Genomic DNA, 14,903 nt, shown 5'->3' on the forward strand with positions numbered 1-14,903 from the left:
TTTTTTTTTTTTTTTACAATCCGAACACAGCAACGTCGCAAACATCCGAAGCTGGGCCCGAATTCGAGAAACCATTGCTGGCCTACTTTTGGTTCTTGGATCGTTAATTAATTAATTACTTAATTATTCCGAAGGTCATAATTCTGACCTCTCGTCATGATACAGAACGTGTCAGTTTTATAATTATAGAACATCTTCTTAGAGGAAAATACGCCAAGTTGCTCACCATTCCAAGATTTCTCAATTTCTTCCTCTTCTTCCCATTATTATTAATGTTATGTATCTTTCATGCATACAGTGATTTGTACTTAACTACGTTCAGTGTCTCTCTATCTCCCTCCGAAATAAATAACCACACACCACAAAATCATACCACTACTACATATTCAGATAGTCTTCTAGTAATTGATGGGTGTGTCAACCAGGTGTGATTTCAGTTTGTGTTTCGAATTAATGTTATTATTCATTAAATTCTTTATCTCACTGGGTAGGTGTTCAAAAATTTTTATGCCTGAATATCTCACTCCTTTTTGTGCCACACTAAGGCTGAGTTATGAATGGTATAAATTATTTCTTCTTACAGTGTAAATTTTTGTGAATATTTCTGATGGTTTCAAACTATGTTTAGCTACTCATACTACATAAGAGAATTAGCGCTTTGTGATACTGTTGTCAGGATATCCAACTGTTTAAAGAGCTGTCTACAAGAGGTTGTAGAGTGATCACCATACATTGTCCTATTACATGCTTCTGTGCAACTTTTTCCCCAGTGACAAGTTATCTAAGATGCTATTACACATTAGTGAATGAAATGAGGAAAAGTAAATCAACTTACTTACATTTTCATCTCAAAAAAATGATTTTTCATCTCAGATTCAAATCAGTAAGAAACACCTAAGAAATTCAGAATGAAATTTTCATTCTGCAGCGGAGTGTGCGCTGATATGAAACTTCCTGGTAGATTAAAACTATGTGCCGGACCGAGAGTCGAACTCGGGACCTTTGCCTTTCGCGGGCAAGTGCTCTACCTCAGTTTTAATCTGCCAGTAAGTTTCATATCAGCGCTCACTCCACTGTAGAGTGAAAATTTCATTCTGGAAACATCCCCCAGGGTGTGGCAAAGCCATGCCTCCGCAATATCCTTTCCTCCAGGAGTGGTAGTTGTGCATGTTTCGCAGGAGAGCTTCTGTGAAGTTTGGAAGGTAGAAGACGAGGTATTGGCGGAAGTAAAGCTGTGAGGAGCGGGCCCGAGTCCTGCTTGGGTAGCTCAGTTGGTAGAGTACTTATCTTCGAAAAGCAGAGGTCCCGAGTTCGAGTCTCGGTCCGGGATACAGTTTTTATCTCCCAGGAATTTTCACCTAAAAATTGATTTATTCATTTACCGTCATCCATTACTTCTAATGATGCGGCCAGGTGTTGCGCAGTTCTGAATTGCATACATTGTGCTTTCCTTAAATCAGTGAGAGTCTATTTATATTTTCAAGTGTTGGAGTTACTCCATTAGATTTCGTTATAATACAGGGAGCTATTTACAATCTGTACAGAAACCAGATCGCAGTTATAATACTCGAGGGGCACGAAAGGGAAGAAGTGGTTGAGAAGGGAGTGAGACAGTGTTGTAGCCTGTCCCCATTGTTATTGATTCTATATATTGAGTAATCAGTAAGGGAAACAAAAGAAAAATTTAAAGTAGAAGAAATAAAAATTTTGACGTTTGACTTTTTAATTCTGTCAGAGACAGTAAAGGACCTGGAAGAGCAGTTGAACGGAATGAACAGTCTCTTGAAAAGAGGATATAAGATGGACATCAACAAAAGAAAAACGAGGACAATGGAATGTAGTCGAAAGAAAACAGGTGATACTGAGGGAAGTGAACGCTTGAAGTTGTAGATGAATTTTGCTATCTGGGAAGCAAAATACCTGATGATGGTCTAAGTAGGGAGGATATAAAATCTAGACTGGCAATGCCAAGAAAGCGTTTCTGATGAAGAGAAATTTATTAACATGGACTGGGGGTGACGAACGAAAGAGGAAGGCGCCTGGTAGAATTTTGAACACAGCGTAGTTTAATCATAGCTAACACTTGACGCTAGGACTGCCTTTCTGAAAGTATTTTCATGGAGTTTGGCCATGTATGGAAGTGAAACGTGGACGATAAACAGTTTAGACAATAAGAGAATAGACGCTTTTGAAATGTGATGCTACAGAAGAATGAAGATCAGACGGGTAGATCACGTAACTAACGAGGAGGTACTGAATAGAACTGGGGAGAAGAGAAATTTGTATTACAATTCGACAAGAAGAAGGGATCGGTTGGTAGAAGACATTCTGAGGCATCAAATGATCAACGATTTAGTATTGGAGGGAAGTGGGAGGGGGGGGGGGGGTAGTATCGTAGAGGAAGACCGAGAGATGAATACAGTAAGCAGATTCACAAGGCTGTAGGTTGCAATACTTACTCAGAGATGAAGAGGCTTGCACATGATAGAGTAGTATGGTTGTTGTTGTTGTGGTGTGAGACTGGTTTGATGCAGCTCTCCATGCTACTCTATCGTGTGCAGTAGTATGGTAGCTGCATCAAACTAGTCTTTTGGCTGTAGGCCACAACTATATACTAGGTGTTGATATCCTTACACATTTAACATCTTTTTACGAGCAATGGGGAACTACATCCTAAACACGAAAAACGCCTCCATACCGTAAAACGACCTTCTCCCTACTTCACTCTTGACACTATACATGATGACAGGCAGCGTTTTCCAGCCCTTCGCCAAATCCGAACCCTTCTTTCATATTTCCTCATGAGACAGCTTAATTAATCACTCTGTATCATTTCCTTATCACCATGAACAGACCAACGGCATTGCTCTTTAAACCATCTCCAGTGTCACTTAGCAATGACTGCAGAAATGTTTGGCATATGTGAGCTGCTGGACCATTGTACCCCATTATCTTTAACTCACTACGCAGTGACATTGTGCTGCTGGTAGTACTTTAAAACTCAAGAGTGATCGCTTCCGCTGATTTCATGCATTTTTTTGCAGCTACCCTCCAAGATATACGATGCTCTGGCGGCACATGAGGTCTTTTTGGTCTTGGTTTTGCTGTGACTGTTTCTTTGCATCCGCACTTTACAGTCAAATCATCAACAGTCCTCTTGAGCAGCCTTAGAAGTGTTGAAATATGCTGATGGATTTGTTGCTCAGGTGACATCACATAACAAGTCCACATTCGAAGTTACTGAGCTCTCATAACTGACAAAGTCTGCTTTTACTACTTCTCTACTGACGACACATTGCCGCTGCCTCCTTTTATAATAGCAAGTCCACCTCTTGTGACATGTAGTCGAGTGCCATTCTGCATTACATAGGGGGTTCCAGATACTTTTGATTAGACAGTGTGCAATGTCGCTGGCTGAAGTACAGGCAATATGGGAGGAAAGGGAGAAGATGCTGAACCTTCAGACAGTCCTTTGTTCTCCCCTGTGGTCCTTACGAAGAAGTAGGATGGCACATGATGTTTCTTTTTCAACTACCAATAACTAAACAAGAAATATGCCACTGTAGATTGGATGAAAGAAGCAAAGTATTTCTCGTCTATGGACATGCAGCCAGGTTATAGGAAAATCGATGTTGTCAAGGCTGATCGGGAAAAAACTTCATTCGGAATTTCTGGTGAGCCCTGCGAGTTAAAATTACGCCGTTTGTTCTGTGTAACGCTCCAGCCACCCCAGAACATATGATGGAGAACCTGCTTCGACCCATTCAATGGACAACGTGTCTTGCTACTTGGTTGACATTGTCATTTTACGACGATAATGCCGAGACAGAGCTTCACACTAACAATAGCGATTACTGGATGGGTGCAGTTCCAGTGCAAAGTCAAGAAGGTGCTGAAAAGTCTGTTTTGCTAAACAACATATAACGTCTTATCAATGGAATGAAATGGGCCAAACTTACTCTCTCAAAGGATACAGAAGAGGGGAGACCGAACAGGTAAGAAAGAACTGGAAACACAAGCAGCTACATGATAAGCTGTCACTTTCCTTGTAACTGGCACAGGTGCAATGGCAGCGAGTTAATGAAATTTACCAGCTGTGGTTGGTCGTAGGTGATCTGTTACCAGTGTTCAGTATTCATTTACAATAAAGTCACCGTTCATCATGTATGCTGATTTACACCACACTAAGCTAATCTGCTCTAGAACAGAGAAGCACACTGCTAAAGCTTTAGTTTCTCCAAATAATATATTGGCTAACCTAGCTGTGGTAGTAAGTTTTCGATGCACATTATTTCTTCCACTGATCTGCAACGTGATGTACAACCAATAATTAGAAGCTTCCCCCTGTGTAGGAAGCTGATAACTGACGTGGCACGACTGTGTATAAACCATGGTTCAACTACCTTCCACTTACGTCGAAGATGCATCAGGGATAATCCCTTCTACGACTTCAGAAAAAAAGGAGGAGGAAGTGTAAACAAACCACTTGCTGATTCCGTGCAGTTTCTTGGAAGTACGGCAAAACTACTTAATGCAGAACTTTCTAAAATAATGTGCTGTCCCTTCCAGTGAGTGCTCCTGTTTTATTGTATCGTGAAGATTCTCAAATATGCAAAGGTATTCTTGATTTCATACTAGCTAGGAACACAAGTTTGTGAGATATAATCTCTTTACGTATGCTCTCCAATCTCTGTTCAATTCTTTTTATATTTTATTTTCTCTGTAATTGATATCACCTCAAGATTCTTTACCTGTATGAACTGCGCCTAGCTAGACATTGTAGTGTAATTTTAAGTCAAATTGTCTAAATCTAACACGACATTTTTCGGGAAAATATGTTTCCATTGTCAAGTTCTTAAAAGCATTATGTCACTGGGAACAGTAAATAATAAGCAAGCAGCTTTTTGTTTTTCAAGTTTTTGACGGTCCGATCGGTCATGGAATACAAACCACAGTGAAAATAAAAAAATTCTTATTTGCAACATTTAGCTGAACCTTCCATCTACTTCTCTACATTATCACAGCTCCGACTGAGGCATTTGTCGAAACGTCGTACCAACTTTACAGTATTATCATGATAGAGGGCCGCCACAATTGGTTTCTGCCAATTCTCTATGCTGCTCTGCAGCTCGTTGTCTGTGTCAAAATGCTGTCTTCATAGCCATCAGTTCACGTTAGCAAAGAGATGAAAATGAGAGGGAGCCAACACTGGGCTGCGTGGTAGGTGATCAAACACTTCCCACCGAAAACGCTACAGTAGGGTCTTTAATCCAGTTACAATGCTCGACCGAGAACTGTCATGAAGGAAAATACCTGATAAGAACATTCCTCTTCCCTTGTTCTGGAGTGCCCTTCTCGAATCACCTGATCGACTCGCTCAACTAGATCCCGGTTGACACTCGCTTCTGCCCCTGACCGCCTGTACCATGAGCGTCTGTACCACCAGCATCATCATCATCATCATCATCATCATCATCTTTCGTATGTCACATGCATGCAATATAGTGATAATATGTAATGAATGTCACTGAATAAAACAAAAATAAAATTACTAAATTCTAATATCTATGGTATGAACTAATATCTAGGTTTCTAATCCATTCCATCGCTGTGATATCAGCATTCGCAAAACCATTTCATGTACCCCTCGTAGCATCGTAAGGCGCACTTCTCTATTATTTGTCTGATAGATTGTTTCAGTACACCACAGTCACAAGTCGGAGACTCCACAATACACCATTTAAAGAGCGAGTCAGAACACTGACTACGTCGAGTGAGGATTCTATTTAATTTGACCCGTTCGACACCAATAGTGTCACAGTTATATTTCTCGAACCATTTCCATTCTTGGTGATTTCGGATGTGTTGATGGTTCTCGTTCCATAGATCTCTTACTTTGGCGTTACTTGTAGTTAATTGTTCAGCGTACAGTAGTTGCGGGCGTCTGAACGAAGCCTGTTTCTTTGTAAGACAGATATGTCGTGATGAATGGGTAGTTTCTTATTCTCTTGTAAATAATGTGATAAACTCTAAGCAGGATCTCATTTCTTCTTATCTGGGGGAGGGGGGGAGAGGGGGGGAGGAGGGGTAGATAGTGCTTAGCAAATAGAAATTACACAGACATATTGTGACACGTTATTTAGCGCCCCTGCGGTGCGACCCTGTGCCATTGGCCGCCACACTTTCGGAAGCCAGTACGTGGTTGGTCTGAAGGAGAGACAGTGAGTGTGCGACTTGTAAGACAGTAAGCGCCAAATTTATTTTCGAAATCATGTCTAACATTTGTAGAACGTGTAACTGCACTCACACAGTCAATGAAACTACAAGTATTTCTTATTTGAGGTGAGTACTGTTTTGCGACCCTCTGCGGTTACAATAGTTATATGAAAGCTGCTGACACTATCGACAGACGACGCATACTATATAAATGGTTAGTGTGGCATACTCAGAAATGATATTGGTTTCGGCTACGACTGCTGAGTGCTGACAGCCGGAATTTCGTAATTTCCTCATGGACTATTATGTGCAACGCTTCTTTCTTGACTTCAGAAAACATGGCTGGGGGTTGTTCGATTTGCTTCATTCTGGTCGCCGTGTTGCCTATTTATGGTATTCTAATCCTTTCGTCCGAACATCTTGCTTCAAAGTTCCTACACCAATGCCGCACTTAGCACAGCATGAAGTCAAGCAGAACCCGTCTGCCCTGTGCATGAAAAAATCGAGGTACACCGAGCCCTTCACACGTGCTCACCCTGCGCTCAGAACAGAAAAGTGTGACGTCTGCAAGAGACCTCGTTGGATTTTCAATGTGGTTTTAATTTCACGACCGATCGGACCTAGAAAAAATAACGACCCTCGCATGTTGGACAATGCATTTTTTGCGTTTGCTTATTTTTTGCTCTACCTAACGGTTTATTTTTTTCATGAAATTGATAATGGGATCATGCTTTCCGATAATATGTTGTGTTTTGAAATTAAATAAATCACACATTTAGTCAACAGTTGTATCGACAAAATCGCTGTACCGATATTGTGTTACAGCTGTATTATGACTTCACAACATATAATCTTAAAACGTCTTTCAAACTACTTACTTCGTGTTTTTAACAATGTCTGAAGAAACAGACATTGGCGAAAAACTCGCAGTTGTACTAAATTTATGAAATTTATTCACAACTGCGTAATATTTCTGACATTAGCGGCATTAGATATGAACATCGCTTTCAAATTTCGAAGGTGGCAGGAGTAAAATACAGGGAGCGAGAGACTATTTACAATTTGCACGAAAACCAGATGGCAGTTATAAGAGTCGAGGGGCATGAAAGGGAAGCAGTGGTTGGGAAGGGAGCGAGACACGGTTGTTGTCTATCCCCGATGTTATTCAATCTGTATAGTGAGCAATCAGTAAAGGAAACAAAAGAAAAATTCGGAGTAGGAATTAAAATCCATGGAGAAGAAATAAAAACTTTGAGGTTCGCTGATGATATTGTAATTCTGTCAGAGACAGCAAAGGATCTGGAAGAACAGTTAAACGGAATGGACAGTGTCTTGGAAGGAGGATATAAGATGAACATCAACAAAAGCAAAACGAGAATAATGGAATGTAGTCGAATTAAACCGGATGATGCTGAGGGAATTAGATCAGGAAATGAGACACTTAAAGTAGTGAAAGAGTTTTGTAATTTGGGGAAGAAAATAACTGATGATGGTCGGAGTAGAGAGGATATAAAATGTAGACTGGCAATGGCAAGGAAAGCGTTTCTGAACAAGAGAAATTTCTTAACATCGTGTGTAGATTTAAATGTCAGGAAGTAGTTTCTGAAAGTATTTGTGTGGAGTGTAGCCATATATGGAAGTGAAACGTGGACGATACATAGTTTAGAAAAGAAGAGAATAGAAGTTTTTGAAATGCGGTGCTACAGAAGAATGCTGAAGATTAGATGGGTAGACCACATAACTGATGAGGAGGTATTGAATAGAATTGGGGAGAGAAACTTGACTAGAAACTTGACTAGAAGAAGGGATCGGTTCATAGGACATGTTCTGAGGCATCAAGGGATCACCAGCTTAGTACTGGAGGACAGCGTGGTGGGTAAAAATCGTAGAGGCAGACTAAGAGATGAATACACTAAGCAGATTCAAAAGGATTCAGGTTGCAGTAGGTACTGGGACATGAAGAAGCTTGCACAGGATAGAGTATCATAGAGAGCTGCATCAAACCAGTCTCTGGACTGAAGACCACAACAATAACAACGTGTTGGTGACACACGAAAAATTGTGCCGGACCGGAAATCGAACTTGAATTTCCTGCTTGTCGCGAGCAGTCGCCTTAACCACTTGAAACCCTGTGGCAGGAAGTAATGTTATAAATGATGGACTGTTCGGCTGGTCCCGGCGGAAGTTCGAGTCCTCCCTCGGGTATGGGTGAGTGTGTTTGTCCTTAGGATAATTTAGGTTAAATAGTGTGTAAGCTTAGGGACTGATGACCTTAGCAGTTAAGTCCCATAAGATTTGAACATTTTTTGTAAATGATGGCGTCGTAGGCAGTGTGACGTGTGAAAATCTGGGTCGGACCCGGAAGCGACCTCTGATAGCCGAAGTGGTTCAGACGAGAAATCGTGAAGAGTGGGATATTCGGGTTTTAGTCCTGGTCTGGCACAAATTTTCGAGTCTTACCAATACATAATTTCTTCATACTCTAAGCAGCTAAAGTCAGAAAGATTCAAAGATGGCCAATCAGTTTAATAAATTTGGTACGTCTGCAAGATCGTCACCAATGTTTGTTTATTCAAACATTGTTAAAAGTAAGTGTTACATGCCTCGACGGTAAAATGAATATTCTAATACTAACGTTGAATACGTTTGTCTCCTTGAAACCCTGTGGTGAGATTATGAGTAAAATTGTAAACTATGGGGTCGTAGACAGTACGACGTTTGGTAGATTGGGTCAGTCCTGGAAACGTGCTCAGATTGACGAAGTGCTAAGGCGACAGCTTTTAAGAAGTGGGAAATCTGGGTTCGAGTCCTGGTCCGGCAGAATTTTTCATGTGTCATCAACATATAATATCTTCGTATTTATTGCAGCTAATGTCACAAAGATTCCCCAACTGCTTATAAATTTCTAAACAAATTCTTGTATCGTGATATCTCTGTACACAAGATTTCACACTTGTACCAAGCTATTGGCAGTAGGGTTCAATAAGCGAAAGCCAAATAAAATGTAAACTTGATGTTGGAACCAGATTGAGATTTTCACTCTGCAGCGGAGTGTGTGCTGACATGAAACTTCCTGGCAGATTAAAACTGTGTGCCGGACCGAGACTCGAACTCGGGAACTTTGCCTTTCGCGGGCTCTAGCACTTGCACGCGAAAGCCAAAGGTCCCGAATTCGAGTCTCCGTCCGGCACACAGTTTTAATCTTCCAGGAAGTCTGATGTTGGAACAGTGTTTTTCTAAAGCTAGATCTCGATTTAAGGTAATTTTCTATTAAGTGGGATGGGCATCGTTCTACAGTACCGTACCTAGTCATGGCATTCTGTTTCCTTCAGCCGTATCAGTTGCGAAGATGAAAAGTACTTCTCTTCAAATTAGTTGGATTTGGTTTGCGTTTTTCTGAATATTACTGTTTCAGGATTTCAAGTGCTTCTACAGGCTTTTGTTCTACCTCCTCACATGACCGTGGCATCCGATTAGTTTCACTGACTGAACGCTACAACCGGCGCAGTAGCCTCTGTCATCTGGAAACCATATCACACGCCACGGAGAACAGATCCCCGAGCATACGTCCGCTCGCAATTTATCTGCCGTATGTTATGAACATGTCATTCGAGGCGGACGCGTAGCGGTGAGAGGACGGGGCTGTTGTCTGCGAAGCGCCCTTGTGCTGCACGGTGAGACAAGAGGTGGCTACGGGCGGCAGCCGCTTGTCACAAGAGCGGTCCTCGTTTGTGAGCCGGTGGGTCGGCTTACCGCGTCGTCAGCGCCCTTTGTGAGACCTGACTCTGCACTACCTGCAGCCAGGGGAACAGACACCCGGATCGCAAGATAGCATTCCGAGAAAAGCCTGTCAGCAGAACGAGATCAAGAGCTGAGGGGGGCGTGCTGTAGAGGAAAAGCGAGACAGCTGCAGGTGCCGTCACGTACCACAAGCCAAGGACGTAAAATCAGAGACAAAAGATCTCTCATGAGCATTATCTGGAGACATTCTTTGGTGGTCGATGATGCAGTACGTGCAAGGAAGTGGAGTACGTTTCACATGTGCCGTCATTGTTTCGATGCTTCCTGAACTACTAAGTTGCACAGCCGCATTAGGAAACGGCACATTAATTGGTCGGTATGTGACCGAACTACTGGTGCGGTGTGTGTGACGAACTAAAGCGGAGTATTGGGTCGTATGTCATTCCATAAGGGGTACTCGGATAGCGTAATTACAATGAAGCGGCAAAGAAACTGGTATAGGTATGTCTATTGAAATACAGCGATATCTAAACAGACAGAATACAGCGCTGTGGTCGGCAACGCCTGTATAAGACAAATGTCTGGCACAGTAGTTTGATCGGTTACTGCTGCTCCAATGACAGGTTATCGAGATTTAAGTGAGTTTGAACGTGGTGTTACAGTCGGCGCACGAGCGATGGAACATAGCATCTCCGAGTTAGCGATGAAGTGGGGATTTTCCCGTACGATCATTTCACGAGTATACCGTGAATATCAGGAATGCGGTAAAACATCAAATCTCCGGCATCGCTGCGGATGGAAAAAGATTCTGCAAGAATGGGACCAATGACAACTGAAGAGAATCGTTCAACGTGACAGAAGTTCATCCCTTCGGGAAATTGCTGCATTTTTCAATGCTGGGCATCAACAAGTATCAGCGTGCGAACCATTCAGCGAAACATCATCGATATGGGCTTACGTAGCCGAAGGCCCACTCGTGTACAATTGATGACTGCACGACACAAAGTTTTGCTCCTCGCCTCGGCCCGTCAACACTGACATTGAACTTTTGATGAGTGGAAACATGTTGCCTGGTCGGACGAGTCTCGTTTCAATTTTTATCGTGTGGATGGACGTGTACGAGTGTGGACACAACCTCATGAATCCACGGACCCTGCATGTCAGCAGGGGACTGTTCAAGCTGGTGGAGGCTCTGTAATGGTGTGGGGCGTGTGCAGTTGGAGTGATATGGGACCCCTGATACGTCTAGATACGACTCTGACAGGTGGCACGTGCATCAAATCTGATCGCCTGCATCCATGTCTCCACTGTTCGTTCCGACGGACTTAGGCAACTCAAGCAGGACAATGCGACACCCCACACGTCCGTAATTGCTACAGAGTGGTTCTTTTCTGAGTTTAAACACTTCCGCTGGCCACCAAACTCTCCAGGCATGAACATTATTGCAACGTGCTGTTTAGAAGAGATCTGCACACCCTCGTATTCTTGCCGATTTATGGACAGCCCCGCAGAATTCATGGTGTCAGTTCCCTCCAGCACTTCAGAGATTAGTCGAGTCGATGTCACGTCGTGTTGCGGCACTTCTGCGTGCTCGCGGAGGCCCTACACGACATTAGGTAGGTGTACCAGTTTCTTTGGTTCTTCAATGTAGTTGCCCCTGAAAACCAGAGAAACGGGTTCAAGTATTGGTTCATAAATACAAAGCTCCATCAAATAAAATCCCAAGAACGGGAAAAGAACTCTTGTTGATATTTACTGAAACCTTGGTTGCAGTTCATACTACATGCTCCACAAATAACGCTTAATTTAAATAAATATCTTTCTTATCTTTCCTTACATTATCTTCTCTATCTACTTCGGAGACCCAATGTACTTGACAACCAGTTTACATAGTCTGATCTTTGCTATCAACGCAGTTTTCTTCACCTATGTGAAGGCCATTGCATACTATTTTGTAAAGATTTAACTCTCAGAATAGAAACGATTTCGTACACGTGCACCTATGAATCCTCAAAGATATCAATTTCCCATACAAGCTGGATGAACTTACGGCATATAACTTAAATATTTTTTTTTAAAGAAAACTTTGTTAGGTGAAATTCTTATGACAATGTGTTTCTTACACAATAATTTGAATTTACAGCTAAGGAAATGTCTCTTCAAATGGTGTCGCTCTTTCGGATGTAAATGAAACTCACCAAGCCAATTTCGTCACTTTATTCTGTCATTGCACGTATCTGTAGCTCCGTGTTAAAGTAGTTTGTGTGCTATGTTTCTTAAGCAAAGATGGGAAAGCAGCACAACGTACGTATCGACTGGTAAAAGAAACCGTGTAAAAACAACAACCAGTGTGGCAAATTTTTCATAAAAATGGCCGTTAATATAGAACGCAGTCCGCCACTCGTCGTCTCGCGGTAGCGTTCTCCCTTCCCGAGCACGGGGCTCCGGGTTCGATTCCCAGCGGGGTCAGGGAGTTTTACCTGCTCCGAGATGACTGGGTGTTGTTGTGTCGCCTTCATCATCATTCATCCCCATTAAGATCGGGGGAAGGCAACGGCAAACCACCTCCAATTAGGACCTTGCCTAGTAAAGCAGTACGTGTCTCCCGCATCGTTCCCCTACGCTCTGTCAAGAAGCATGGGTCTTCATTTCCAATAAAGAACGCTGATTTCATACGTTTGATATTCGTGTTTCTAAAGAAAGAATTTTGCGAATGACTCTGACGAAAAGAACTAGCCCAGTTTGTCGTCATCTTAAGTACATATAGGAAGTGAATAACGAAAATTACTACGTACATAAATAAGATTTTGAAATTTTCTTTGTACGTTGTCTCTGTCTATAGATCCTTTAGTGCGCAGAAGACGTGACAAAACAGACAGTATTATTAATTTGTTTCGCTGAATATTCGACTTAATTTTCGTGTCACATAGTGGAACTCCACGCATATATTATCGCTTTGTATCGTGTTTGAGCATCCTAGTTCTCACGTATACTGATGTGCTACTTGCACGACAACTAAGATAGATTGTCAATATATTCATACGGTTATACATTTTCGTACGAAGAAACATTTCAAAGATTTTCCGGTCGTACCGCTAAACTTTCCGCTCCGTTTTCTACATAACGTACCGGAAAAGGAGAAGTGTCGATTGTGGCCTTATACTATGTTAGAAAATAATCAGTAGCTCTATAGAACTGACTTTCCGACTTAATGAGGACGACATTTCATTCATTGTTCGTTTTTGTTGTTGTCTATCTTTCAGCTGCCTTTTGTCCGTCCTCTATTTCTCTCATCCCCGTGATAACCGTATTATCTACACGAACTCACAGTATCAGCTACACTATGTGATCGGACATCTGGTTGAAAATGACTTACAATTTCGGGGCACCCTCCATCTGTAATGCTAGAATTCAATATAGTATTGGCCCACCCTCAGCCTTGATCACAGCTTCCACTCTCGCAGGCATACGTTCAGTCAGGTGCTGGAAGGTTTGTTGGGAAATGGCAGCTCATTCTTCACAGAGTGTTGCACTGAGGAGACGTATCGATGTCGGTCGGTGAGGCCTGGCACGAAGTCCCAAAGGTGTTCTACAAGATTCAGGTCAGGACCCTGTGCAGGCCAGTCAGTCACAGGGATGTTATTGTGGCGTAACCACTCCACCACAGGCCGGGAATTATGAACAGGTGCTCGATCGTGTTGAAAGATGTAGTCGCTATCCCTGAATTGGTCTTCAATAGTGCTGTACGTGTCCCTTCACGTTTCCACTTCGCTATCACTTCGGAAACGGTGGACCTAGTGATGTTTAGGAGTTTGGAAATCTTGCATACAGACTTAAGACACCAGTAACACCCAAACATCTGTCCACGCTGGAAGTCCGTGAGTTTCGCGGAGCGATCCCATTCTGCTCTCTCACGATGTCTAATCACTACTGAGGCCCTGATATGGAGTACCTGGTAGTAGGTGGCAGGGCAATGCACCTGATATGAAAAACGTATGTTTTTTGGGGGGGTCCGGATACTTTTGATCACATAGTGTATGTAAGTGATGTAAAAATAAAACTGCTTTTACCGTTGCTGAGTTTATTTCTGAACCTATTACAGCACGTATCAATACCTGTTTGTTCCTTGTCCTACTCGTTTACACAGTTCATGATTCACTCCCACAATGTATTCTGTTCCAGATATAAATATTCAAATATTTATTCGGTTCCGTGTTAGTAGTTTACATCAGAACAGCTCTAGCGCCTCTGATCTACTTGTTGGGCTTCGTTTCTTTGGCTTTCCGCCTAAATTAGAAAATACTTCCTCTTTTCTATTAATGTCTCGACGATTTTGATGCTCAGGAAGTTTGGAATCTGCATCTTATTGTTCACTATTACTCTTTTCTTCACTCTGTTTACTAGCAAAATGACGCCGTGCAGCAACGAATACATGTTAAAATTCTTCTACATTTTCTTGCAAAGGAGCATAACGACCGAATCATAATTTTCTTAAATCGCTTATCAGTTCTGACCTGAAGTGCTGAGGGAAGAGAGTTAGCTACACACAAACAAAAATTAAACAATAAAAAATTCGTGAATACAAACATTAACATTTATGCTAATATATGTGAACATAATTCTTGCTCGTTCAGAAATTTTCTTTATCCTTCTTTGACTGTTTCACTGATTTGTTTTTAGAGCGCATTAAAGGTAGTGACGCTGAAAAAAATCAGTAGACGTAATATTTAACTCAAATAGTGTAGAGTGAGAAGTAGAAGTAATAACAATAAAAAGCTTTCCATCAGAATGAAGGGAAATCGCATAGTACACTCATCAAAAAAACTTTTGCATCACCTCGGTTCAGAGAGTTCTGGAACCTGTACAGAAAATTGGAATAGAGATCAACATAAACATCATTTCCGCCCTTTTTATTACTCATGAAAACGACACGTTCCATGTTGTAT

This window comes from Schistocerca nitens, chromosome 1 (assembly GCF_023898315.1).
Source record: "Schistocerca nitens isolate TAMUIC-IGC-003100 chromosome 1, iqSchNite1.1, whole genome shotgun sequence".
NCBI classification, from domain to species: domain Eukaryota; kingdom Metazoa; phylum Arthropoda; class Insecta; order Orthoptera; family Acrididae; genus Schistocerca; species Schistocerca nitens.